Below are 26,553 nucleotides of genomic sequence, written 5' to 3' on the forward strand. Positions count from 1 at the left end.
CCCACATGGTATGTTTCTCTGATTAAAAGTAAGGCTGATATAAAATAAAGCCCCCAGAAATGTAATGTTTTTTTTTTTTTTTTAAAGATTTTATTTATTTATTTGACAGAGAGAGACACAGCGAGAGAGGGAATACAAGCAGGGGGAGTGGGAGAGGGAGAAGCAGGCTTCCCGCGGAGCAGGGAGCCTGACGCGGGGCTCGATCCCAGGACCCTGGGATCATGACCCGAGCCGAAGGCAGACGCTCAACGACTGAGCCACCCAGGCGCCCCCAGAAATGTAATGTTTTAAAAAGGAGGAAGAGAAAGAGAATTATAATAAAGGTTTTCCTGTACAGGTCCAGTTACATTAGGCAAGATAAAAACAGGTCTATCATACATATCTGTTCACATAACTAGAATATTAGATCTGGAAAAACTCACATGTGTTTTCATAAAGGTATTCCTTTATACAGGATGAGAAAGGGAGGCCCACAGAAGATGAGCCATTTCCCAGCATCACACACTTTAAGTGGCTTAGAACCAGGATAAAAAGCTCACACCCAGATTGGCCTGAATTACATTACAATCTCTTGGTTCCACAAAGGCAATTCTTGAGTTGTCCCAGCAGCTGAAACATGCACTGAGGGCTATTCTAATCATAGGTATATCTTTTGGAAGAGTTTACTGATGTTTCAGTGTGTATTCAGCTTCTTCAAATTCTCATTCTAAACAAACAGGCTAAAATAGTTTTGGGCCCAATTAATGCAAATCCTTAACCGATCAGAGAGATGTTTCCTCCAGAATCTGATGGTCCAGGGAATAAACCAAACCTGGGAAATGAATACAAATGGGATAGACTCACTGGTGGATGGTGCCTTTATGCGACCAGCTCAATACCCAAAACACATTACAATGCAGATAAAAGGGTTAAGATGCTGTCTTGGCATTTTTCTTGAATCTCTGACACCATCATTTATCAGATTCTATACACCTATAAAACCTAAAGCTGGTTCAGAAGCACCTCTGTTTATGTCTTTCTCTGCCTGTCCCTATTCACAAGATATTTTTTCCAGTATCTCCTCCCTTTTAAAAAATAATTGAGTGCTTTCAAAATATTTTCCCTATGCACTTGGAGTGCGTGTATAGAGAGATTCACATTTTCTTTCTAGCACAACTAATTTATGTCACTTGCTAATCTATAGCACTACTTCTGCCAACTTTCATTTCTTTTTTTCATTTCATCTCAAGCCCATTTCCTCAGAAGTTCTTGAGGTACTTAATATATAAGCCTCTCTATCCAGAGTGAAGTCAGGCAGGGGCTGATGGGCATCTGGAAGGCTGCACATATCAATGAGTAAGAACTCTTCTCCAGCCTGGAAGAATGGCCAGAGGATCCCACGGTATCAGGGAGATGTTTTGTTGAGGTGCTGACCCCTAGCTGCCTGCCTGCAGATCCAGGCTGGCCAGCTCTCTGCCCGGACAGAAGAGGCAGATGCATGTCTGCCGTGCAGCAGAGTATGCCGCTCTACATATCAGAAGCAATATTCTTCACTTGCTTTCCTAAATAGGACATATGGCCTGAGGCAACTGCCAACAAGTACATTTTCTTGTGGATTCTGGTATACTTTGTAAACTCCTAAGGCCTTCAGAGTAAAAGTGCCTTTCTCAGTTTCCCCATTTGATTGGACATAGAAAGCTTCCCAACTGGCCAGATGTAATGCACTTGTGGGCAGTTTTCCACTGACATGATATTATGAGGGTGGTTGATTATTTTGTGCTTGGACAGCCCATGATAAAGCTATTTCACTTATCATGAGTATGAAGGACAGTATTAATAGTACCCAAACAAGACACAGAGTAATGTCTAATAGGAATACATCCAGTGTTCCAAGGGATAGCCAATGTGGAGAGGAACTTGCTACAGGACTCCCTGTAGCCAGAGAACTGAGATCATAATACAGCAAAGGGTTGGAATTAGGTTCCTAAGGTGAGAAATGGGATGGGCCCTGAGGTTAAAGTCAAGAACAGAAATTTTAGGATGAGCGGTGAAGAGGGAACTAGTTTAGCATTTTAGGATTAAAACCCACAAATTCCTTTCCTCAGTTTTGCCATTTACTAGTAGATGACTTCTGGGAGTCAGCTGATCCCTCTCAGCTGCAGACCCATCTCTTAGGCCCCTTCTGATCTACCATTCTATGACCATGACAACCAGGAGCGTGGCTGGGGCTGGCCAAGGGATGGAATGGTGAGTGGTAAAGAAGGGCAGGGGGAGAGGGAAAGAGCAGGGACTTTTTTGTGTCCAAGGAAGATCCCATTGCAGGAAATTCAACCAGGGCAAAGAACTGTAGTCGCCAAGCCATTCGTGACTTGGTGATGGCCCAGGAACCAGCTTGTGCATCATACAGCACATGGTAACTTGTTCTCCGTAGGAAAGGCAACTTCTTGAGTGTTTCTCACATCCTAAGCCATATAATGAAAAAGAAAACCGACTCAAGCTCCCAAGGCCTTTGGACCCTCCATCCACACCCTCCAGACACCCTCACCACACTGCTGAGGTGAATCAGCTCAGATTCCTGCAGGGGCTGGTCGAGGCATACCACAGTCCCCAACTGGGGCTGTGAAATCTACATTTCACCTGATAATTCACTACAGAGAGGTCTTGGGTCTGCTCTTGCCATTTAGGGGTACAATTTTTATCATGAAATTCCACTATGACAAAATATGGTTGGTGTTCAAATATTTATTGATTGTCCTAGGAACAGGTGTTCATTACTTCCCCCCCCCCCCTTTTTAATGACTAGTAACAACACGGGGAAGCTTCAAAGAAAATGAAAATGAAACACGAACACTTTTAAATTATTACAGTGTACATTTCCAGAGGTTCTTCATTCAAAGGTAAAGACCAGAGAAAGCCTTCCCACGGCCTCTACGATATTTGGCCCCTAGCAGCCTCGCAATCTTCATTTCTGACCTCTCTACCCTTCTCTCGCTCGCTGCCAGCCACACTGGGCCTTGCTAATCCTGGAATGTGCCAGATATACTAGAACCCTTGCACTTACTATTCCTTCTGTCTGAAATAAGTCCCTGGTATGCCTGCAAGGCTCACTTCCTACATTTCCTTTCTCAAATGTCACCTCATCAGCAAGGCCCTCCCTGGTAATCTTACAAAAAAATAGCATGCTCCAACCCGCCATCAATCCTTGTCACCTTTACCCTGCCTTTTTCTCCATACCGTGAACTACCCTGTTCCTATGCAGATGTGAGCTCCTGGACGGATGGACTTCTGTTGTTGACCTTGTTCGCTGTAGTATGTCGTATCCCTGTGTCTAGAAACATGCTGTGCTCATTGCCAGGGCTTGGATATCTGCTGAGTGAATTTATACTAGTTCTATGCCCTCTCATTTCGACGTATTACTAACTTACTAGGCATCTACATTTGCCCTACATTTCCTGCAAACTCTGCCCATTTCTTAGAAATTCTGGGTAACTAGGTCTTTCCTTACCATGAAACTAACTTTAAAATATAAACCAAGATTTCTTTAAAAGTCCGTCTTCAAGAGACCCATCCTTCCTTACAGAGAGCCCTGAGGGGCTGAGCTGCTCCCAACACGGCCCTGGAGCAAGGCTGAGGGAGCCGGTCTGTCAGAGGACTTGGGGCTGCTGTCTGGCATGCGTAATGTATCTGGGGACTATTTTCCATGCCTGAAATATGCATTCTTTTTATTGTTGAGATGAAAAGCAACCGCCTACTTAATTTATACATCAAATGTCAAAACCATCCCTTACTCCTTATCTCTCTGCTTGTTTGATTAAGGCCATTCAGATTCACGGTATAGGAACTGGATTACCCTGGGTTTCTCCTTTCAGCAGAGTAAAATTTCATCTATTTGAAAAAAATATGCTCAGTAACTGAAGAGGGTAGTTAAAAAAGCCTTTCCTCCTTCCTCCTTTACCAGCTTATTATCACAAAGTGAAATTGCATAATGAATATTTCCCTGAATCACATATGCCAAGTGTTTTTCACAGACACTAGGAACTGGATCTTAGTGAAAAACAGATCAGAAGAGATCCTGTAATTCAAACCCTATCTGATTTGTTATTAAGAGCTCAATAACAATGTCCCTTATGCTTACCTAGCACTTACGGTTTATAAAACACTCCCACGGATGGTATCCCATTTGAGTCTCACGCTACCCTAGGACACAGGCAGGCCCCTGGTGCTCTTTCTGTCCACATTGACGGTGAAAGCAGCAGAGACCAAGCCGCCAACCCACTAGGAGAAGCCCCTCACAGAACCTCGTCTTCCCTCACTCCCTGGCTCTTACAGCCCATGCACAGATATCACTTAATGAATACCACGGCTTGGCCAAACTGTCTAAATGTCATAAGCACCCAAGCTTTCAGAATTGTTATTTAAAATTAATTATTTTGAAATACTGTTATTATTTTAAAAATTATTTTAAAATTTTGGACATAAAATCAATTATCTTTCAAAATTTTGTTGAATCCAAATACTCTTCTAGCTTGACTTTTGTGCATATCGTAAGATCAACCTTTCCCCAAAATTAAGTTTTTCAGTGCAACAATATGGAAAATTACCTTAACTAAACAAAAAACCAGAAGAAAGTTGAAAATATGGATTTAGTGATTGCCACACACAGTTTTGAAGGAAGCTTTGCTATTCTCTCAGCTTTGATGGGAAAAGGCCCTGAGCACACTTGCCCGATGTTCTTAATGATTTCTCAACCTGTGCAGTCAGATTCAGCTAAGTGATAAAAAATTAAGAGCCAGTTATATCAGTTAAGCTGAACTCAAAGTATTTATGAGGCCACTATTATCAGGTTAGTACCAATTGCTGTGGGCTTAAAAAAAATTTTAAGACCAGTTCTTTACCCTAATGGTGCTTAGAATCTTGGTGATAACTGTATACCAAACAATATATAATTAAGCACTAAACTGGGCAAATACCACAGAAATTCAGAGGGCCAGCTGGAAAGGTCATAGAATGTTCCCTGGGGTTGGTCAAATCCTGAAGGATGAATAAAGGAGACAGGATAGTTTTCTCAGCGGGAGTAATGGCTTAGTTTAGATAAGTAGGGATGGAAAGAAACACGGCATGCCAATTAAAAATAAAAATCTATGTTATAGTATGTTTTTGCAACACTCATGTAATGGATCTGATGTACATCCTCATCTCAAGAACTCTGGGATATTAGAGTATTCCTCCAGAAATTCCATTTAATAAGGGGGCCTCTAGGGCTGCTTACGAGAAATGATGAAGAGGGTTCTGGGACGGATGATCCATTTCTTAGGAAGTAAAAACTAACACACCAGTGAAAGAAGGGGAGACAGCCATAACACAGAGGTAGAGATGAGATGCCCTAGCAAGGCAGGAGGGAAGCAAAAGTCCACTATAGGTCCTGGGTCCAGCTGCACAGGGAGAAATGCTCTGCCCCAAGTGAAGCAAAGTATTGGTAATACTCAAGTGTTTTCTAGAAATTAATTTCAAGTTCCTCAAAAGTGTTTTAAGATGGAGAAAACCAAGTTACCTTTGGGAAGTCTAACAAGAGCAAGACTCATTCGGACGCCAAATAATCCAGGGTTGTCCAAACCCTGAAGGAAAAAAAACCTTCCCTCCAACTTGGGACTGACAACAGGAATGGTAAAAAGGTGGGTGGGGAGAGAGCATGAGCAGAAGCACAGGCGTGATTAGTAAGGGCAATGCAGCCCAGTGCCTGGCTTTGGTAACGAAGCAGGAATTTACAAAGTGAAGTTAGCACTAGCAGCTGAGAAGCAAGAAATCTCAAGGGTTACTAGATGTTCAAACCATCCCATGGCCAGCCTGGGGTGTAAAGACCCAGAACAAAGTCCTGGGTGAAGCTTGGAGCCAAATACTAATGCAGTCTTTATTCAAATATCTCCCCATGCTGAAGACCAAGGGAAGTGGGTTTTGCATCTTTAAGAAAACACAATGCCTAAACATACATCTACTTACTTCTTTACAGGGGAGCTTGGCCACTGGGAAGAATTAACTGGTCAGCTTGGAATAGTTCCCACGTGGCCATCACACCCCTGGTTTGTCCCAGCTTCATGTGCTCATTGTCTCTGACTGGCACCAGTCTACCAGACTCCTTCCTCGCTGACCTCCCTCTAGCTTTGCCTGCCTCCAATCCACATACCAGGTTGTTGCCGAAATCAGCTGACTCTGAAAGATCCGACTTAAAACATATTCCGTGTCTTTGTCAGTAGTACGAAAGTAACATTCTTGGCAAGACATACATGATCCTTCATGATCTGACTCCTATCCACCTCTTCAACTTCACCTCTGGAGCTTCCCCTGCCCCTCTTCTTTCCTGACCTTCTCACATTCCCCACAGCATCTCTGTGTCTCCAGCTGGCCATGCTGCCTTTCCTAACCTTACATATCTGGCAAACCCCTACTTGGCTTTTAAGTCTTGGTTCAAAAGCCCTCTAGGACTTCCCCAGGTAGCCCCGGACACTCCTCTTCTCACTGATCTTTACCCATACCTTCATTTTTCCCCCTGCCATTATTTTTGGGCACATCTGCCCCACCATTAAGCTTTCAGGTCATCAATATTTGTTGAATGGATTGATGAATTAACTAATGAATGGATGAGAGAAACTTATCTGAAGATACCGATTTGAAGACATTGGTGTGTGGGCTAGTGATGCAATCATGAGGAAAAAGAAATCACCCAGAAGGAACACAGTAGACCACAAGACGAGAAGACCAAGGTTAGAACTCAGAGAAAAGAGAGACAAAGCCTCTTTTTGGGAAAGAGCAATAAAAAAAATAAATAAATAAACTAAGCATGGAGAGAACTAGGGATGCATATCCCAGTAGACCAAGGCAGAGGAGATTCAAGAAAGAGGAATGGTTTGCAACGAGCTAGTCCTTTACAGTGGTAAACAATAATTATTATGTCATTTTATAAGGACATTTGGATAAAAATCTTAAAAGTTATACAAACGGGAGCTAGACAATGTAGATACACAGTTTATTTTTATTAAGATGATTCTTAGTCAAGTCTTACTGTTTCCAGTTTCAGATTTTGCCAGCCAAGGGCTTCCTTTACCCATGCTGTCTGAAAAGTGTACTTTCCTCTTACCGATTTTTTCTAACATATAGTTTAGTTTCAGTTCAGAGCCTCTCTTGTAACACTAAGGTAGATTTCTTCAGTTGAGGTTTTCCAGACTCAGAGATGTCAACTCAACCAGACTGTAAGTTTTTATAGGACAGAAATTAAACTCTTGAACATCAGAGAGAGAGTGAATAAATATGTTTGGAAAGAATGACTGAATTTCTTACAGAAGTTAGGTCATCTAGTATCATAGCTTTCATCCATATCCTGGCAAATACAGAGCCTATAGTGAAGACTGCTAGTTGATTCTGGCCATTTCCCAGCTGAGCCTGTACAAGCCCATAACATCCCACAAGCTACGAGCAACTGGTCAGAGCTGGCCCAGGTGACATCACATCATCTCAAGTTAACTGCATTAGATTTGAGCTTTCATGGTTCTCTGGTCATGTCTGCATGGTACATAGCCAGGAGAGCAGCTGTCTGCTAAGGGGACAATGGGCAGAAACAAAGTAGTCAAAATGTGACTTGGCCCTTCTGCTTTATTTTTTATGACCTTCTTCTATTATAAATTGTGAATAAGAGTCTCTTAAGCTATTAATTTCACAGATGTATACAAATGCTGTCTCAGATCAATTCAGAGAACTGAATTATATACCATGCGGGTTCCAGATTTCTGTCACTGACCACCTCTGGCTAGACACCCTTTGTCAAACAGCTGTATGAAACTTGGGGTGTAGCCATACATTGCTTTTTTAGGAAGATAAATCTTGCAGCAGTCTTTCATTGCATGTTCCTGTTTAAAAATGCTTAGCTGGTTTCCCATTGTTTCTCTATATATAATAGGATAAAATCCAAACCCCTTTGCATGGCACCAAGTTCATCACAATGAAAGGACCATTTCATTCCTTCTCCTGCCTCTGCTCATTATTCCATCATATCAAGTCTTGCTTTGCATAATGGTTGTATTAGCTTTCTACTGCTCCTTTCTATGACACTAAGTCGTAAACTTAGTGACTTTAACATACAAATGTATCATCTTTCAGTTCTGTGGGTTAAAAGTTCAAAAGGGATCTTACTAGGCTAATCGGAGAGTTGGCAGTGCTGTGTTCCTTCTGGAAGCTCTAGAAGAGCATCTGTTTCCTTGCCTTTGCCAGCTTCTAGAGGCTGCCTGCATTCTTGATTCGTGGGCCCCTTCTATCTTCAAAGCCAGCAAGGGGCAGCTGAATCTTTTTCACATGGCCTCACTCTGACACTGACTTCTGCTTTCCTCTTTCACCTATATGGACTCTCGTGATTCCACTAGGCCCACTGAATGATCCAGATAATCTCTCCATCTCCAAATCTTCAACTTAATCAATCTGCAAAGTCCCAGAGTGGACATCTTTGGGAGGCCATTATTCTAACTACCAAAGTGGTGTTCCTTCTGCCTGGAGAGTTCACTTCTCTGCTTTGAAGACTTCTGCCCAAATTCCTTAGGCATTCCTTAAGATCCTATGGAAATGTCACTATTTTCATGCCCCCCCTCTTCCTCCAACCCAAGGGGCTCATTTCTCCTGTCTCCCCAGTCCCATGTACAAATACCTCTCTTGGAGCACTTACCTTGCACTATAGTTTATTTGTCCTCAAGTCTGTCTCTCTGACTAGATTCTGAGTCACCAAGTCTTATTCATTTCTGCAGCCCCTGGGGCCTAACTATTAAAGACTGTGGGGGAGAAAAATGAATGTGATATTTTAATGAGTGAAGACCTCAGGTGGAGGCAGAGGCAAGACCATAAATTCACAGGGCTTCTGTTTTGAGTGTAGCTTAGAAACTAGTTCCAACAGCTCTTAACTGGGTCTTAACCCATTTTCAATCAAACCCCTTAATTCTTCAACCATTCCAGGAGGCGTTATAGCAAACTTAGACAATTCACATCTAAGGATATTTCTTTTCTTTTCTTTTTTAAGATTTCTAACTTTAATGTGAATTGCCATGGATCGCAACATGTCAGTTTTAAGTGTCCTCCTAGGCATGGCTGGAAAGGGCAAGCTGCACCCCAAGTGCTTGGTTAGGTGAGGGAAGTGATACTATCTGAATGATTTCTGAGTTCCAAAAAATGACACTCATCTAACAAATCTGACTATACTACGTTGGAGGTTAAAAGCCACTTTGCCACAATATTTATTTGGTATTTCAGTATCTGGAAGTTTTTCATTTAAAAAAAAAAATAGAACAAAAATTCAAAATTAAACAAAATTTAAAATAGCCTTAACTACTCAACTATTCAAATTACAAGCCAAAGGAGAGGTTGAATAAATTATGGCCACATGAATGCGGGAAGATCTATTTTTAAAGGCCAATAGTTTGCTATGAATATCCAATGTCACCTACAACACCATACAGTACAGAAATCTAAAGACATGAAAATAAAATGAAAAATTACGTGCCTAGCAGTTGAGTTGAAAGAACCCAACAGGCACAGAAAAAGAAGAATTGGGGGTGCCTGGGTGGCTCAGTCGTTAAGCGTCTGCCTTCCGCTCAGGTCATGATCCCAGGGTCCTGGGATGGAGCCAAGCCCCGTGTCTGGCTCCCTGCTCCGCAGGAGGCCTGCTTCTCCCTCTCCCACTCCCCCTGCTTGTGTTCCCTCTCTCGCTGTATCTCTCTCTGTCAAATAAATAAATAAAAATCTTAAAAAAAAAAAAGAAAAGAAAAAGAAGAATTGATCACCTGTTTCCTCATTTGAATACAAAGTCTACTCTGCTATTTTTTCTTCATTAGCAATAGTAAAACCCCTCTTGGACCTAAATCTTGTCAGTTTTGGTCATTTTCATTTAGGAAACTCCATTCTTTTGTGGAATTCCTGAGGCAATAAGCAGCGTTTAAACATGCCATTTGTTAAATTTCACTGCTTTTCCTAATCTTGAAAAAATGAGATTTTTTTAGCTTCAAAAGGGGGCCTACTGATCCGTATTAAACCTCACATTCACAAAGAGGGACACTTAGGCCTTGCTGCTTCCTCTAGGTCACGAAGAAGCCAAGGCTAAGGGGAGACATTATTGACTGCCACTTGGGAATGCAGCCTGAGAACACAAGACTTGCTCTACAGGATTAATTGTGCATATATGCGGTGCTTCAAGGCCGACTTCAAACTTGGTACATTTTTATAGAGAAGAGAAGTGCAATTTCTCAGTGTTTGTGTTTTTTTGTTTTTTTCCCCAAACTTCTAAATTGTTCTGTGAATGTAGTTAGAAGTACATTTAGGAGCAATGAACACCACCAACCAACCAACTGGGCTAACATGGAGGACTTCAGGCTTAATTTGTAGAAAGACTATCATGTCATTGCTATTGTTGTTGTCTGGACATTTTAAGCCTTTCCTGTTCTTAAATCTTGGTTATGTATAGGCTAAGCAGAAAGCTCCCTGGGGAAATCACTCAGAGGATCTGGAATTAGAGCTGGAGCCATCTCAGGCCAGAACAAACATTAAAGGCTATTCACAAACCAATGAAAAGTCAATGCACCTCCAAAGTCTTAAGGTCTGTCAAGAATGCAAGCAAGAAGTTTTGTAATAAGCTTAATAAATAAAACAACTGAACCTACTAAGTGGTACTTACGGAAACAGGCTTGAGGATATAGCCTGAGAGGTAGAACAGGTTCCCACTAGAACAAGGATTGTTTACCTTGCTCCGATTAAATCCAATAATCCTAAGAGTTGTAATGGTACTAAATGTTTTAGCAAGAATCAACAGTAGAAACCCCAGTGGGATCTACAAACTGCATTTTTCTGTAAAAGTAAAATGCCAGTAGGAACGATATCGTTCTAACAGTCTCCCTTCTGAATATAAATCTTCTTCCATCTTGCATTTCATCCTGAACAATTTTACTATGTTCAGCATAGTAGCAACTGAAAAAAATGTGTTTCATCTAGAAGCAAAAGTGAGAAACCTTTACAAAAAACACTGAGCTTCTCCAAAGCTAGATTTCCAAGTTCTTAATATAAGCTAACACAAAATAAAGACTGCTACAGTAACCAAACTTTTCTGCTAAAAAGTATCCTTAAAAACAATGACAATTCGACCACAATAGATTATTTTCTACAGTGTGAGCAGATAATGGACCTACATTCTTCTTCTTCTTCTTTTTTTTTTGCTAGCTTGCTTTATAAATCTTGCAACTTGCAAGCTCAAGTTTTTTTGGAGGCCAAGGCAAGTTAATAGTCGAGCTTAAAATAAATCGGCTTTGCAATTACTTTGGTTTTTTTTAAGCCGATGAAGCACGTTTCCCCATTCCATGCCATGAAGCAATTCGATGTCAACTTGCTATGGAGTCAAATGCGACAAACTCCGAGAGCTCCAGTCGCGAGGCGGTGGCTTGCTGCACCCACAGCTTCTCGCACTCCTGCAGCATCGGGACGCTGCACTCTCCCGGCTCTGGGCGCAGAACACGAACTCAGGGCCTCCGGGCCACGGGACAGTACACCCTACCCCCGTCCCGGGGAAACTGAGGCACGGTGACCCGAGCGATCTGAAGTCCGGCGAAGGCCCCCGCCGCTGCTTGGCGTTCCCTTGCCCCCCGGAGGTTCAGGAGGCTCCTAGGCATCACACTGTAGACACCGCGCTCTTCGCCGTAGGAAGATTACGGCACAAGCCTGGGAGGTGGCTGTCCCCAAACCACCGGCCCCCCGGGTCCCGCCCCGCACGGATCTCGAAGCATCCTGAGACCCCCAGGAGCCCGCTACTGGGACCTCGCGGCGCCTCCAGCACGCAGCCTCCTCCTCGGGCTCCGCCAGCCTAAGCGCCCGAAAGTTCCTCGGCCCCAGCGGCCGCAGCGACTCGGCCGCCCACCCCGTGCGGGGCTCCCTGCCACCCGCGCCCCGCCGCCCCTGCTGTCCCGGCGCCCCTGCTAACCTGACGCCGCCACGCCACTCAGGTGGCCGCCTTGCGCTCCTCGCCATGGCCAGCCTGCGAGCCGTCGCCGCTCCACGCCCCGCGCCCAGCAGCGCCTACTGCGGGCGAGCTGCCTCCGCAGGCGCCGGGCAGCGATGCGGGCTGCGCCGCGGGCGGCCGGGAGTGCGGAGCTTCCCACCTACAGCAGCCGGAGCCGGCCGGTGCCGAGCATGCCCAGTGCGGCTCGCCGGGCGGCGCGGAGGCGCGGGGCCGGGAGGGGTGTCGCCGCCGGGTTTTCGCAGCAGCCGCGGGCGCGGGGCGGAGCGGGCGGCGCCGGGCGAACCTGTGAGAGCCGCGGGATCCACCCGCAGAGGAGGGGGGCGGGCTGAGTGTGCCCGGGAGTCCCTCATTCAGCCGGCGCAGGCTCTGGGGCGGGATTCGGTCCCCCGGGCTCCGCTCAAGCACGCCTAGGGTGTTGCTGGAGCCGAGGGCACTTATTTCCGACGCTGTGATGCTTGGGCGGCGTGACTGATAATTGTTGGGGAGCAGGGCGCTCCCAGGGCTTCCAGCGCAACTTTTCTGAGCGTCGTGTCGCATTGTTGTTCAGGGACACCCAGGAACAGGTTTCCTAGGATTCCATCCTGGGACTCGGGAGAGAGCTAACCGTCCAGCCTCTGGACTTACCCTATTCCAAGGCCACCTGTGAAGCCACCTGGCAATCAAAAGCTTCGCAGGCCTTACGGGTGACTCTGCTGTCACTTCTAAAGCCCACACAGAAGCGGCTGCAACAAAGTACAGCAGGATGTTCACTGGTGGCTTCTGAGTGGTGGGGTCCCAGGGATTTTTAATTTCCTTCTTTTTTGATTAGTTACAGTTTCTCAGTTTTCTATAACGGACAATCTGGTGCTTTTTAAATAAGATATATTATTCTATGTTATTCTAAAATGATTTTTTGAAAACGCCTGCAGAACTTCGGCAGCACCGTCCTGCAATGTAAGCAGCGACCCCCCACCCCCCCTTTTTTTAGGCTTGCGGGAGAAAATTTCTGGGGCCCGGACCAGGCTCCTCCTCCCTGGCTCCTTTCGGGCCGCCCCTTGACCACGCCCCCATACCGACCCTTTTACTCCAGTACCGCCCTCTTCTCCTTTGGTTGCTGAGAAAACCCGGAAGGGTGGACTTTCAACACTGACGTTCCCGGTGGCTCCTATGCCAGGCTGGGCCTGTTCCGCCGCCGGGTCAGGGACTGCTGACAAGGAGAGAGGCGTCTTTAAGCAACTCCCAGCCTCTCTCCTCCTGCTCTCGGTCCTTGGCAAACGGAACAAAGTAGCACCTCCGACCCCCTGCCAGGAGCTCGGACCTGCAAAGTGGGTCAGGACTCGACTGAGCATGCTCCGGACAGTGCCAGAATGCCGCACGCGGCTGCATCTCGTTGCCCAAGGTTGGTGTAGCTGCGCTCGCTCGTCACGACATCGAAGGTCAGGAGGCGGGTGGAAGCGGGGTCCTCGAGTTGCGCTATAGCTTCGACACGTGGACAGGTCGCTTCTACCCAGGCCTGTGTTGGGGGGGGGGGGGTGCATGGGTTCTGGCTTATAAGTGACTCAAAGCCTGATTTTTCCCTAAAAGATTAAAATTAGAAATAATATTTTAACATTGGCTTTATGGCATCTCCAATAATAACACGTTTTAAGCTCTAAGAACTTTTCAGCCCATCTTTAAAGAAACCTGAATCTTTTTTTGATTTGCACTAGAGCCCTAAATTTTCTCTTGTTTTATCAAAGATTAAATGTTTGTCCTCACTTTAAAATAATTCCACAGTATTGTATTACTTTTTTTTCCTTCCAACAATTCTGTGTTCACTGCGACTCCTGTCCACCTTTTTTCAAATTCTCAGAGAATCAGCAGAATGCTCTCATGCTATTTTAAATAGGCTTGAAGCAGGTGTGGGAAATTTGCTTTTAATGCTCTGTCACAGAGGAGAAGACTGAAATGGAGAAAGATTACAGGGAAGAGATTTTACAGGCTTGAGGTAAATAAACTCGAGAACCCAGAGAGAGCCTTGCAGTGAGCCCGGGCAGGTCAGTGGGATATTTGTCTGTTTTCTGTCTGAGGAAGGAAATGGGCAGATGGGTCAGCTGCCTAGTGACGTTTGGTGTGATAGTGGGAGATACTGTCACTAAAGGTTGGCTTCATTTCAACCTCTCGCTCTCATCCAGCCCCGGTTCAGCTTCAGCATGATTGGAGACACCATCTTTAGTGGAAGGTCACTCCTGGGAAGAACTTAAGTGTTTCCCCCTGGACCCTAACTTGTGCTGGGTCACCCTCATCCCTCAGCTTTGAGACTCCATGGTTCCTGGTACCTCCTGAGCACTGCTCTTGTTCCCTATAGACATCCACACCACAAATTGTCTGTCTGGGGAAGAGATGGGTAAGACATCTCTTTAATAGTCCATACTGCCATTCCTTCCCATCCGAAGCTTCCTGGTCCCCAGTCTTCTATGACATAAACCTTTCTTAGTTTTCCTGTCTTTCTGACGGTTCCTTCTCATCTTCGTTCTCCAGGTTCTTTTCCTTTGCACCACCCCATTGTAAGTGTTCTGTCCTGTGGCCTCTTCCCTTCTGCTTTCCCTTCTGCTCTTCCAATCCGATGACTATCAGTACCAAGGTGGTGTTCAGTTGGTGTCTTGCTAGCTGTTAATTGCTGCAATTCTTTCTGGTCCATCAGGCACCTATTCTCATTGGTCAGTGTCTATGCCTGATCATTGGTCTCTAATGGTTATTAATATTTTGAGTATTATCTTTGCCCCAAATGTTATATTCCTCTCCAAATCTCCCTGAGTTTGGACTCTTATAGGTAATCTACCAATATCTTAATTCCTGTGACCCTTAGGAAACTTGAGCTCTATATGTCCCAAACACAACTCAAGAGCTGTAGTCGCTCTCCTACTTATGTGTCCTAACTTGGTTACTGGAACCCCCATCTTCTCAGCTCTGCACACCACAAATATGGGTGCTATCCTCGATTCATCCATCTACCTTTTGTCTGTCATCCAGCTAGCCACTGGGCACTGCCCACCCTACCCTTAGACATCTCTGCATATGGACCCTCCACCTGCACTGCCCTCTCAGGCCCATTATCCCTTCCAAATGAGTCCTCTCTCTCCCTGTGTTTCCTCCAATCCAGTCTCCATGCCTCCTCAGACTTTTCTTTCTAAGCAAATTATATTTTAGTATATTTGCTAAGCCCTCAGTGTATGGGTTCATAGTGCCTTCAGGATAAAGTCCAAATTTTAACCATGAACTAGCCCGTCTCCCTCTCCAGATCAGGCTCCAGCCAGTGTCCCCTAGTGTCCCATATCCTAGCCAACCCGAGCTACTTGCTATGCGAATTCATGCCTCCATGTTCCTTTAGTTCTTTTGTTTCTTCTTTCTGCTTGTTCACCCTTTGGCAACTGACAAGCCTTCAAGGTCCAGTTCAAGCTTGGTCCCCTGCGATCTCCTCAAGATGACTTTCTCGTGAATACTTCACCTATGTACCATATACTTTCTTCAGTTTGACACCTAACCTTGGTTTATTATTTTTTTTTTCAACTCCTGCATTACATTGTAGGCAGTATGACAACAAGAGCTTGTTTCAATCATCTTTGTATCTTTGTTTTTCAGTTTTCAGTAATATTTTACTTAATAAATGAATGATTGACATTTGTACGCATACAATATTTAAAACTCATTAATTTTTAAAAATTCTTCCTGAGTATTGTAAATAGAATGCAAAGAAAAAAATACCAGAACAAAGCCACATCACATACAACCTGCTGAATGGTTATGCTTTTTTGAGTAATATAAGCAAGATCTCAGATTTGACCTTAAACTCAGTGAATTTTCTTCAGCTTCAGAAATCCAGGAAGTGTGTTGTAAGCCAGTCTGATGTACTTGTATTATCAGTCTCTAACTGCACAAAGCTCAGCATTGTATTGCTAATTAATCCACAAATTCCATTGTTCTTTATCACTGTGTTTTTTCCCATGGGGTTGTTATTATCCTCTAATTATATAGTTAGTCCTTAGAATAGATTTTGTTTATTTTTTCTGCTGAAAGTATGGCACCTCTGGAAAGCAGATTAACCCTTTAGGAATGAACATAATTTTTATAGTTCTTCCAGCTCCTATTGTCTGCCTGGACCACCTAAAGCTAACTATGGAGGGGAATGACCACCTGCTTTAGAACCCCCCAGGGGATGAGGAACGCCTTCCAGACCTCCTGGATAGAATGGTCTCCAGGGCAGCAATTTTAACAAGCCCTCAAGGGGATTTCACACCCTGTATTTGCGAAACATCGCTCTGTATCATATGGATAAAAGGAAAGCTAGTAACTCTTAGTCCAGAACTTCGAGTAGCCCCAATGATTGGTTTTCTTTGGCAGAGAGATATATGTGAGTGGAAAGGGTATCAGTCCGTTTCAAAGAGTGTCGTCCATGTTTGGGCTGATTACATAGCCTTGACTTATTTTAGAGTGTGGAGAATACGGAAGAGCCCCTCGGAGGGGAGCTTCTCGCTTTTCTCTGTGTTGAGGCACACAAGGATTCGTACTCAGTGACCACGTAGGCCCCGTGTTATTCGCCAGCACCTCTGTCCTCAATTCAGCCTCCTTTGACCAAGGGTGGGTGGGACAGGGGAAGTTCTGGCCTTACCCCCTTCCTGCAAGGGGACAGTAAGAGGTCTTGTGACCCTACATTAGGCCTTTTCCTTGTTCTTGGGAGTCTGAAAGGACACAGTTAGGAAGGGGCATGGGGGAGGAATGAAAGAAAACAAATACTTCTCTCCACGATCTTGTGACGCGCTGGCCAAGGAGAGTGAAGCATCTTGAGAAGTATGAATCAGTATTAGAAAAATACTCCCTTCCTCGTTATGGGTTTCGACTGAGCACTGGTGTTGGTCCTTTGGAGGTGTGTGGGCATGTGCGTGTGGTCTAACCAGTTAGCCAGCGGCAATAATCAGGAGCGCAGATGGCGTGCCTGCAACTCACATGGGGCAGAAGCTCCAGCTCAAAGGGTCACGCCCTCCCTGGCCCTCCCTGGGAGAAGGCATCAAAGCCCTGCCCTCCCGGACACTTTGCCACATTAATAACCATTGTAGACAAGCCTCCCACCCATCAGGGCTTCCGTGGACACGGTGAGTCACATTTAGGGATGAATTATTGGCAGGAAAAGGGATGAATCCAAGAATCTTTTCCTGTGTGTAGGGGCTTTCTGAATGGCAGATGGATATTTGCAGAGGAAGGTGAGAAGAGGGCACCCCTTGGTAAGAGAAGTGTGAACAGAGCCCTGGAAAGGCTGCCCGGGGAGATGGGGTGAGTCCTAGAGGGAACCCTTTGTAAAAACTTGACTTCACAGGTGCCTCTCTCTTGGATTCTGGAAAAGTTATGTTTTGCACATAGCTTGTTTTGTTTTAGTTTATAATTTCCTTGGGAAGGAGGGAAGGTCAAACATCCACTTTCCCACCATAGGGTGGCAGAGGTCAGTGTTGGGGGACCCAAGTAATCAAACAAACAAATCACTGTCCAACAAGTGGGAAAGCGAACATCCACGGGAAGCCAACATATTCTCCAAGAGTCCCACAAGGACAGTCCTTTGTCCCTGACACTTGACAGGGAGGTCACAGTACCAACGTCAGAATGCTGCTCAGGCCCGAGGGGCACTCAGGCCGGAGGGGCTCTCAAGCCCAGGTGAACATCTACAGCATCACTGTGACCTCAGCTGGAATAACCTGGTAAATCTGCTCAGTGAGAAACCCAAAATAAACTTGGAGAGGTGAATTGCCCATTTCTCTGCTGGTGATTTTCATGCCTCTGTCTTTTGAGTGGTAAATATACTTGTGTTGAGAGGGAAGGGAAGGAAATTCTATTATTTTTTCTTTTTAGCTTATAGTTAAATGTAACACCAGAAATCTCTGTGTGGCTAGGGCAGGGAGGGCAGAGGATGAGGTGGATGATGGGGGAGCACAAGCTCTTTTGGGGGCTTAGGGGACTTACAGAGGCAAGAATGGGGAGAATAAGATGCTTGCCCGGCACTAGGTAGAAATAACTGGTTTTCATTTGGTAGGATTTGAAGGACACTGGAAGGCTGAGAAGGCCCTCATTATATGGAGATCTGGTTTCCTTTCTTGAGGCCTTCTCCTCTGCTAGGCTAGGTTTCCATAAAGCTGTGGTCCAAAGCCCAGGCCCTTCCCTGAGAGGCTTCATAGTGGGGAGCATGAACACTCTGGACATCCACAAGTGAATTGTCACCACAGGTGAGTGCTGAGAGGGGACTGAAATGTACTTTTGATGATGTTACAATGGTGGTTTGAGCCAACCCTAGGAAGGAAGTTTTCTAACAGATTGAAACTCTGTTCTTTCCTATCGCAAAAGACACAGTTCTGTGTCCTAGCCTTTAGTGTGACCCCCGCCCTCCCTCTCCCAAATAACACATACAATTTCTACATGTCATTACAGGAACCACAGTATTTGGTTCATTCTCCACCATGGATGAGTGTGCTTACGGATCGTTGTTTTCACTTAGGGACAGTGTGGGGGTTTGAGATAACTCTGGTTATATGGCTAAGGGAATAGGGTCTCTCCCATTTGGACCACACCTGCTTCTCAGGCATGTATAAACTTCGCAGCTTCTCTTTAGGAGTCTTTTCAGTCTAATCTAGTACCGTTTCTGGCCTGTAATAGATGCCAATAAATTTTGTTCAACTACATGCTGGATATTGGTATTAGAACTTTGCATTGGAGTATCTTGGAGGCAGGCATTTTAAAATACAAATACCATCAGTCGCTTGGCTGGTCTGAAACACCATTCAGACTTTGGCCTCAGTCTGTGTGACATTGATTCTGCTTTTTTTTTCTGATGAAGTGTTTCAGATCTGTTACCAGCATGTTTCTCCCTGATTTGGGTCAGCTGGCACAAAGGGAAAGCTGCTAAAATATTGTGGATCACTATAGGGCTGAAAGCATGAAACATTTTGAAGAAGGTTTCTAAGAAATAGTTTGTGGCTATTTTTTCAGCATCATGGTTTACGGGTTCTCTCTTCTAATTTCAGCTATTAATTAAATATAATAGCATTTCTACTATTAATGTCAATTAGTCTTCCTTTTTGCTTTTGTAGGAATTTTAAAGGCGGCTTAATTTTGAAATTAACCATCCTTAAAACTTGAAGAATTCTGTGATTATATTTATGAACTAAATGGACCGGTTTCCTTAAACTGAGCAGAAATTATGATTTGGTGCTCACAAGTATAGAATGTAGGGTGAGGTGGATCAGAGGTACAGCTAAGAATCATTAATAAGCGTAATGGCATTGGCTTGCAATGACAGGGAGAAAACAGAATGGAGTATAAAAGGATTCTGCACATCTGTCTCGATGTGATTGATTTCAGTGATTTATAATTCTGTGTGTGTGCTTTGGCCTGTGGGACTAATTATTGAAAATGGACTAAGCTTGAAAGGGGAGTACCCAGCCCATCTTTAGGAATCTGTTACATGAATATTACATTTAATTACATTAAAAGCCCACTATTGCTTATTGCCCATAAGAGACATGGTAGGTAATAAGTTCACTCCAAGCAGAACTACCTGTCATCCCTTAGCCCTTTACCAACTTGTAATTCATCTGGCACTGGGCCCCCATTCCTCAGGGTACCTACCTGAAGAGCAGGAGAACCAAAGAGATTTCTGGAGATGGTAGTATTACAAAAGAGCCCCAAAACAGGCATCCATAGGAAAATCACACTCCTTCTCCCCCTGCCTCACACTCATTTTATAGCTTGAAGGTCAGCATTTTGAAGTCACTGTGTACTCTTTTTGGAACTAGGGTGGTTTTCTTTTAAAGGTCTTAATCTGGATTTCTGTCTTTTATCTTTGCCCGTATTTACCCTCACACTATTTTTCTTGAGAGTGTTATTTGCCTCCCTTTCATAATATTATGGGAAGACTCATGGGGAAATGAGGAACCAAAGCCATTATGGGAAGAATCTGAGAGACTTCTCAGATGCAAGCCCGGCTGTAGCCCTCCAGATCCCATTCCTGTTCGCCTGACTTCCAGGACAGTTCCCAAAGACCACATGCTTCAGTGGTTGGATTGATTTATTTCTTATACGATTCGGGCTCAGGCATAGGCTTCTTGTAAATAGTAGTTGTTGTCTAACCTAAAATATTAAAAATGTGGTCTGACAGGCAAATCAGGAACATGGAAGTTGCACAATTCAAGGATCACTGGCTCTTTGATGCCAGCATGTGGTACCAAAACACACCTTTTTCAGTTTGTGAGATCCACTTACAAAGGCATTTGGGTTTTTAAGAAACCACACTGAGAAAGTAGTATTGGCAGTTTCAGAGAGCCTGCTGCGTTACCAGATCCCTTCTTGGGTTTCCCTTGCTCAACCTCCCTGGCTTCCCCCAGAGCCCCGCCTGCCCCCGGCTCCACCAGGGGCTCACTTGCTGTAGGAGAAGGTCACAGTCTAAGTGGCCCTCTTGTCAGGCAGTGCTTAGGGACCAGGAGGCTCATGTCCAAACACAGGGTGCTGGGGGTCTTCTGGGTGCTCAGGGTTACCCTGGGTCAGGAGCGTTGTGTCCTGCTTCGTGTTCCAGCTCTTTCTTGGCCCCTGTCTTCTGTCATCGGGGTTGAGGGTGATGAAAGAATATAGTTAGTAGTCCTCTGCCACTTCCCTTAGCTACCCGCCCCCCCCGCCCCAATCTCCCAATTCCCTATGGTGGCACCAGCCGGAAGCCTGGTGTTGGGGCTGAAATGACTCTCCCCCTTGCTCTTATCATCTCTGCTTCACCAAGCGTATAGGCTGATGGCCTGCTGGTTTTTAGTGCTGAGGCACTGTTACCCCTGACGCAGTCCTAGTAAAGGTATCTGGCATCCTATGGATCACTCGGGGATTTCCTCAGAGCTCCTCAAATGCCAGTGGGACCCTTAGAGCCACACCTCCATCTGGAGTGGTGGTTAGAGCTGTGAGTTCCTTAGAAGGTCTAGAGGTGGGGCCATGGAGTGAGGGGAAATGGGAATTTAGGAAGGGGGTCTGTATATCTTCACTTCGTACTCTTTATCAACTGGAAGCAACTTTTAATGGAATAATTATCTTTAATATCTGTAAATGCATATTGATAAGTTTAGAGTGAGATTATTTTTTATTTGTTGCATTAACTGTCAAGCTGTGTCATCCTAAACATTAAGGCGATGTGGCCCACCAGCATACCTGTGAGGGCATGGTAAATTGAGTAATGTTTTATGAGTTTCAGTATGATTGGCTCTTAATGTCATCACAATAAATTAGCCATATAATTCCTGAGTTTGAGAATGAATTAGATGTAGTATTTTGGATCAGTGAAACTAATATTGCAGTAAGAGGGGAAAATCAAGTCTAATGCATACATTTTTAATTTATTACAAAATAAATATGCCAGATTTGTCTTCAATTTGGGGACATTGCATAATTTATAGTGACAGTTCATTTACAAAGGAACTAGGGTGCCTTTTTTTTTTTGGTTAGCTATCAAACAAATTGGAGAGTGACTCTTATCCCATGAGTTATTTATAGTGGAAGATTAATAAAACCATTAAGCATGATGAATGAATTTTCAGTGACAGGCCTACAGCAAGAATAAATACCAGCAACAATAAAAATATAATGACTTTTACATTTTTAATCAGTCTAAAGAATTTTCCTAAACGTCAAATGAAGTGATTTCATTTTTTTTTTTAAAGATTTTATTTTTATTTATTTGACAGAGAGATAGAGAGAACAAGTAGGCAGAGAGGCAGGCAGAGGGAGAGGGAGAAGCAGGCTCCCCGCTGAGCAGGGAGCCCGATGCGGGGCTCGATCCCAGGACTCTGGGATCATGACCCGAGCCGAAGGCAGCCGCTTAACCGACTGAGCCACCCAGGCGCCCCGAAGTGATTTCATTTTTATCTGGTACAACATTAAAACAGTTTTATTGTGCAAGCTACATTTTTTTTAAGATTTATTTATTTATTTATCAGAGAGAGAGCATGAGAGGGGGGAAGGGCAGAGGGAGAAGCAGACTCCCCGCCGAGCAGGGAGCCCGATGTGGGACTCGATCCCGGGACTCCAGGATCATGACCTGAGCCGAAGGCAGTCGCTTAACCAACTGAGCCACCCAGGCGCCCTGTAAGCTACATTTAACAGGCATTTCTTATCCACCCAAACTAGTTAAAACTCTGGAGGATAGAGGCCACGGCTCATGTTCTTACAGGCTCTGCATCCAGGGTATTATCCTGCACATAGTGGGTGTTTGCTAAATATCTGTTGAATAAAATATGAGCTTAATAGTGACTTATACAGTTTTCAAATAAACTAGTCTATATTAGGAAAGGAGATATATGGAGAATAGGCAATGACTTCATTTTGAATGGTTGCTTGCCTTAAGAAAAAAAAAGAATGATTATTTAGTTAGAAGCAAGTTGCTACTTGGGGAGGTGGCTTCTCTTGTAGAGTTAGGTTATAAAATTAGTATATAGTAAGACTTAATCTAGAAAATGCCTTCCAGCACGTGATGTGATGAGCACTGGGTATTATATGCACCTGATAAATTACTGAACACTACATCTGAAACTAATGATGTACTCTATGTGGCTAATTGAATTTAAATAAGAAAAAAGAAAATCCCTTCCATTAACCATAAAATTTAACGTACCTGTTTGAGTATATAACCTATTTCCAAAGGGAGGGATGAAAGGAAATTCTCTATGTAAATATCTGGGCATCAGATCCATCTGTTTTGAAGATACCTATCAAATTCCCAGGTGAAGGGAGCCTACGGGGAGACTTGCAAAGGTTCCTGCTTGACCACAGGGTTGGCTCCATTCTGGCTTAATATTAAATCTCTATAACTGTAATACCTAAGGAATGCATGATACTATGAGGATTAAATATAATAAGGATTCATATATTCTGTATCTTATAGGGATCGGATGCTGAAGTCAGAGACTCCACTGCCCTTTGCCCTGTAAGTAGGGGTTTTGTTATGTGAAGGGACACTGGGAGTCCGTGGCATTTCTTTGATTCAGTCAAATTACTTGAGAGTTGCTGTGGCCACATTGGAGTGGGGTTGCACAGAGAGGTTTTAATCCAGTTTGGACTGTTTGATGAAGGCCTAATTGGTTGATTACTGGTCTCAGATCACAACATACTACAGCATGCCAGGAAAACCAAGATATCATTTATGTTTGGAATTTGATTTCACCTTGTTCTGGATTTTGGAGGAGTCTGTCCAGTGTTTTACGATGGTCACAAGAGCACTAATACTAGGCATATTGTTGATAAAAGCTGAATGATGGAGAGCATGGAGTTCATGAGCTCCACGAATCTTTGTGCTCTTCTCATTTAATTACACTTAACATTTCCAGCCCAAAGTGGAATGTAATGAGGCCCTTTCCAACAGGCCTGGTGTTCGATGGGGGTAGAGTAGCTGGACCTCCAGAGATGGAGTTGCTTGGAAATAAGAGTCTTCTATATCCTGCGTCTCTGGCCAGCCTGCCACGAATGCTACTTTCCTCCCAGCCGTGTAGCCTACCTACCACACGAGTTCCACCTCATTTACAAAATGTATGTACTGATCCTTCCTTCGAGTGCTTGCGATCTGGTGTAAGAAAGTGCTGACTGGGGGCGCCTGGGTGGCTCAGTCGGCTAAGTGGCTGCCTTCAGCTCAGGTCATGATCCCAGGGTCCTGGGATGGAGCCCCGCATCGGGCTCCCTGCTCAGCGGGAAGCCTGCTTCTCCCTCTCCCTGCCACTCTGCCTATTTGTGCTCTCTCTCTCTCTGTCAAATAAATAAATAAAATCTTTAAAAAAAAAAAAAATGCCTTCTTTCTCTTTAAAAAAAAAAAAAGTGCTGACTGCCTATGGTGTTTACCTGTGGCCGAGAAGCTCTATACACAAACATGCACAGCATCCTGTTGCTATTGAGGTGGCAGGTGCCCTACTGTCTTAGCCCAAAGTACAGGCTCAAAACCCACTGGGGTGAGTTCTGCTGGGTTTGGGTGCTATGCGCAGATGAGTAATTTATGTGAGAGAGGACCTCAAAAGGGGAGCAGAACTGGATAGATCCTGTGTGTGTGCTATGGACTGAGTTATGTCCTCCCCAGATTCATATGTTGAAACCCTAACCCCCAACGTGATGGTGTTAGGAGTGGGGTTAGAAAGTAGTTAGGTCCTAAAGGTAGGGTCCTGCTGGGATTAGCGCTTTTACAAGAAGAGACTCAAGAAGATCTTTCTCCTTGCCATGGGAGGACACAGCCAGAAGGCAGTCTTCTGCAGCCAGGAAGAAACTCTTACCAGAACCTGACCGTGTTGGCACCCTGGTCTCAGACTTCTAGCTGCCAGATTGTGAGCAATAAATGTCTGTTGTTTAAATTGCCTAGCCTATCGTATTTTGTTATAGTAACCAGAGCTGACTAAGACCATGTATTTCCAGAAAACGTTTGTCTAGAACATTGTGTCATCCTTCAGTGTAATAGTCTTACGCTGACTCATGTCTCCTTATATGGAAGAATCAGCTTACAGCAGGGCAAATGAGTGACAATTTCAGAGGCGGCCAACATTAGTGTCACGCTAATGCAATGTGCTGCTAGCATGAGGGCCTGAGAAGTTTTATTTTTTGTAAGGATGCAATTAAATGATTAATCTTTCGGGAGAGGGCAGCTGTGTTGCCATGCAGTTTGAATGTGGTTTGCATGGGATGGGGTTTTGAATGCAACTGTACCATATGTTCGTTTTTCGAAGAAATGGTTCTGGTTTTTTGTTTGTTTATTTTGAGACTCTTTAAGATAATTCAAAACATCTCTTACAGAAAAGGTCTACGATCATTTGCTCTCACTGAAATTCTTGGATTCTGTTTGTTTTCTTTAAAAATTTTCTAAAAAATCAATTTGTTACAAATTTTAAATGTTGTCAGTCATCCCCCACCCCTGCCTCTTTTCTGGAATTGCAGTTCTCTGTGTAAAAAAATTTGTAAGGAGTTGTAGTGCTTGAATGCTTATTTCATAGAAAAAAATGATTCACTCAATTCATTTTTATTTCTCCTATTTTCAGCCTCTCCTTGTTCTTCTGTTATATATTTGGCTCTTATAGTTTTTTCTGTCTCTTTTAGAAGTTCTGTCACCTTTAGAGTATGTACAGTAACAAGTTAGAAATACACACAAAACATTTTCCACAAAGTGAATTTTCCTGCATGAGTTTATTGTGTTACCGAGTCTGTTTTAGGGAAATGTAATCAGCAGATAATAAGAATGAGAAATGGGAACATTTCCCCCCCTTCTCTCAACCATTCCCACTGATCAATTTACTTTTGGTTATCTGCTCAATGTGTAAAAGGCAACATGATAGCTGATAAAACTTATTTCAGAGTTTGAAAGCACACGTTATTCTAATAGCACAGATGGGCATATGTTTCCACTAGGTATCTGGGAAAACCTGACAATTCCATAAAAATAGACTTCATGGATTGGGTAGCTACCCTGTCCATTTCAGATCATAGAGTTTCAATGTACATGTTGGCCAGGTGTTTTTGTTTTAAGTCACCTCAAGTCCTTTTCAGAAATGGGGATGTCAGTTAATAAATAAGTCACCAAATAAGCAGAGAGATATGGACGGTTTTTTATTTTGTTTTGTTTTGTTTTGTTCTGTTTTTCAGAATCAGCACAGTACGGCCTCCAAAGGCGGAGAGTCGTAGATGTGTGGATCAGGGTCAGGAGCATTCTGGATCATTTTTCGGGCTGGCAGTGGAGCTGAAAGCCCAGTTCTGCCATGCAAGGTAGTCTGTCTGCCAACCTATAAGCCATGAGAACAAGAACAAGAAGAGTCAAGGAGCGCAGTGTGAATACCTCGCATCCGGCTGATGTGGCAAACAAACAGATGGTTGATAGAGCAGGGGCACGGCCCGCCCTCCCCATGATGGGAACCCAGAGAGGAGCCTCATCCAGCCCCTTTTGCTGTTTCACGGGCCTCCACCAGCAGCCGCACTTGATTTCAAGTTGGCAAAAGAAGATTGACCCAGAGTCTTTGGATGTATACAGCCTCTGCTTGCAACAGTTTGTCCCCTGCTCTGACATTCCAATAGACGGCTACATCTGGATACTCCTACTGGATTTCACTGTATCCGTTTGTACCTGTACAACACTGAGTCAAGGTAGTGAATTCTGGTTGATGTGCGTGGTTAGTTTGCTCTCGGGTAGCTGTAATAAAGTACCACAAATTGAGTGGCTTAAATAGAAACTAGTGTCATAGTTCTGGAGGCGAGAAGTCTGAGATCAAGGTGTCAGCAAGCCGTGCTCCCTCTGAAGGCCTTAGGGAGGGATCTGTTCCAGGCCCCTCTGTCCTGGCTTCTGGTAGTTTACTGGCTTGTGGCAGCCTCACTCCAGTCTTCACATGGTGTTCTCCCTGGGGTGTGTCTGTGTCCAAATGTCCCCTTTTGATAAGCACACCAGTCATATTGTGACCACGCTACTCCATTGTGACCTCATCTTAAGTGATTGCATCTGCAACCACCCAGTTTCCAAATAAGGTCACATTCTGAGGTAACTGAAGTTAGGACTTCAA

The 26,553-nt window shown here is 44.2% G+C and overlaps 1 protein-coding gene and 1 long non-coding RNA gene across 4 annotated transcripts in view; one reads left to right on the forward strand and one right to left on the reverse strand.

Moving 5' to 3' along the window:
- MFAP3L (microfibril associated protein 3 like) overlaps positions 1-12,204 on the reverse strand; it is a 39,174-nt gene extending 26,970 nt beyond the window's left edge. The window contains exon 1 of the mRNA XM_045870262.3: positions 11,972-12,204. The gene's annotated coding sequence lies outside the window, so the exon portion shown is untranslated. The remainder of the gene's footprint in view (positions 1-11,971) is intronic.
- A 194-nt stretch (positions 12,205-12,398) lies between these two features.
- LOC123840518 (uncharacterized) overlaps positions 12,399-26,553 on the forward strand; it is a 29,402-nt gene continuing 15,247 nt past the window's right edge. Inside the window, exons 1-3 of one of the 3 annotated variants that reach the window (XR_010409635.1) lie at positions 12,399-13,388; positions 22,923-22,964; positions 25,649-26,143. This is a non-coding gene — a long non-coding RNA (uncharacterized LOC123840518). The remainder of the gene's footprint in view (positions 13,389-22,922; positions 22,965-25,648; positions 26,144-26,553) is intronic. The other 2 variants (XR_010409633.1, XR_010409634.1) reach the window with 2 other exon arrangements.

This window comes from Mirounga angustirostris, unplaced genomic scaffold, assembly GCF_029215605.1.
Source record: "Mirounga angustirostris isolate CCGP_5_RB_7025 unplaced genomic scaffold, mMirAng1.0.hap1 SCAF_2, whole genome shotgun sequence".
NCBI lineage: Eukaryota > Metazoa > Chordata > Mammalia > Carnivora > Phocidae > Mirounga > Mirounga angustirostris.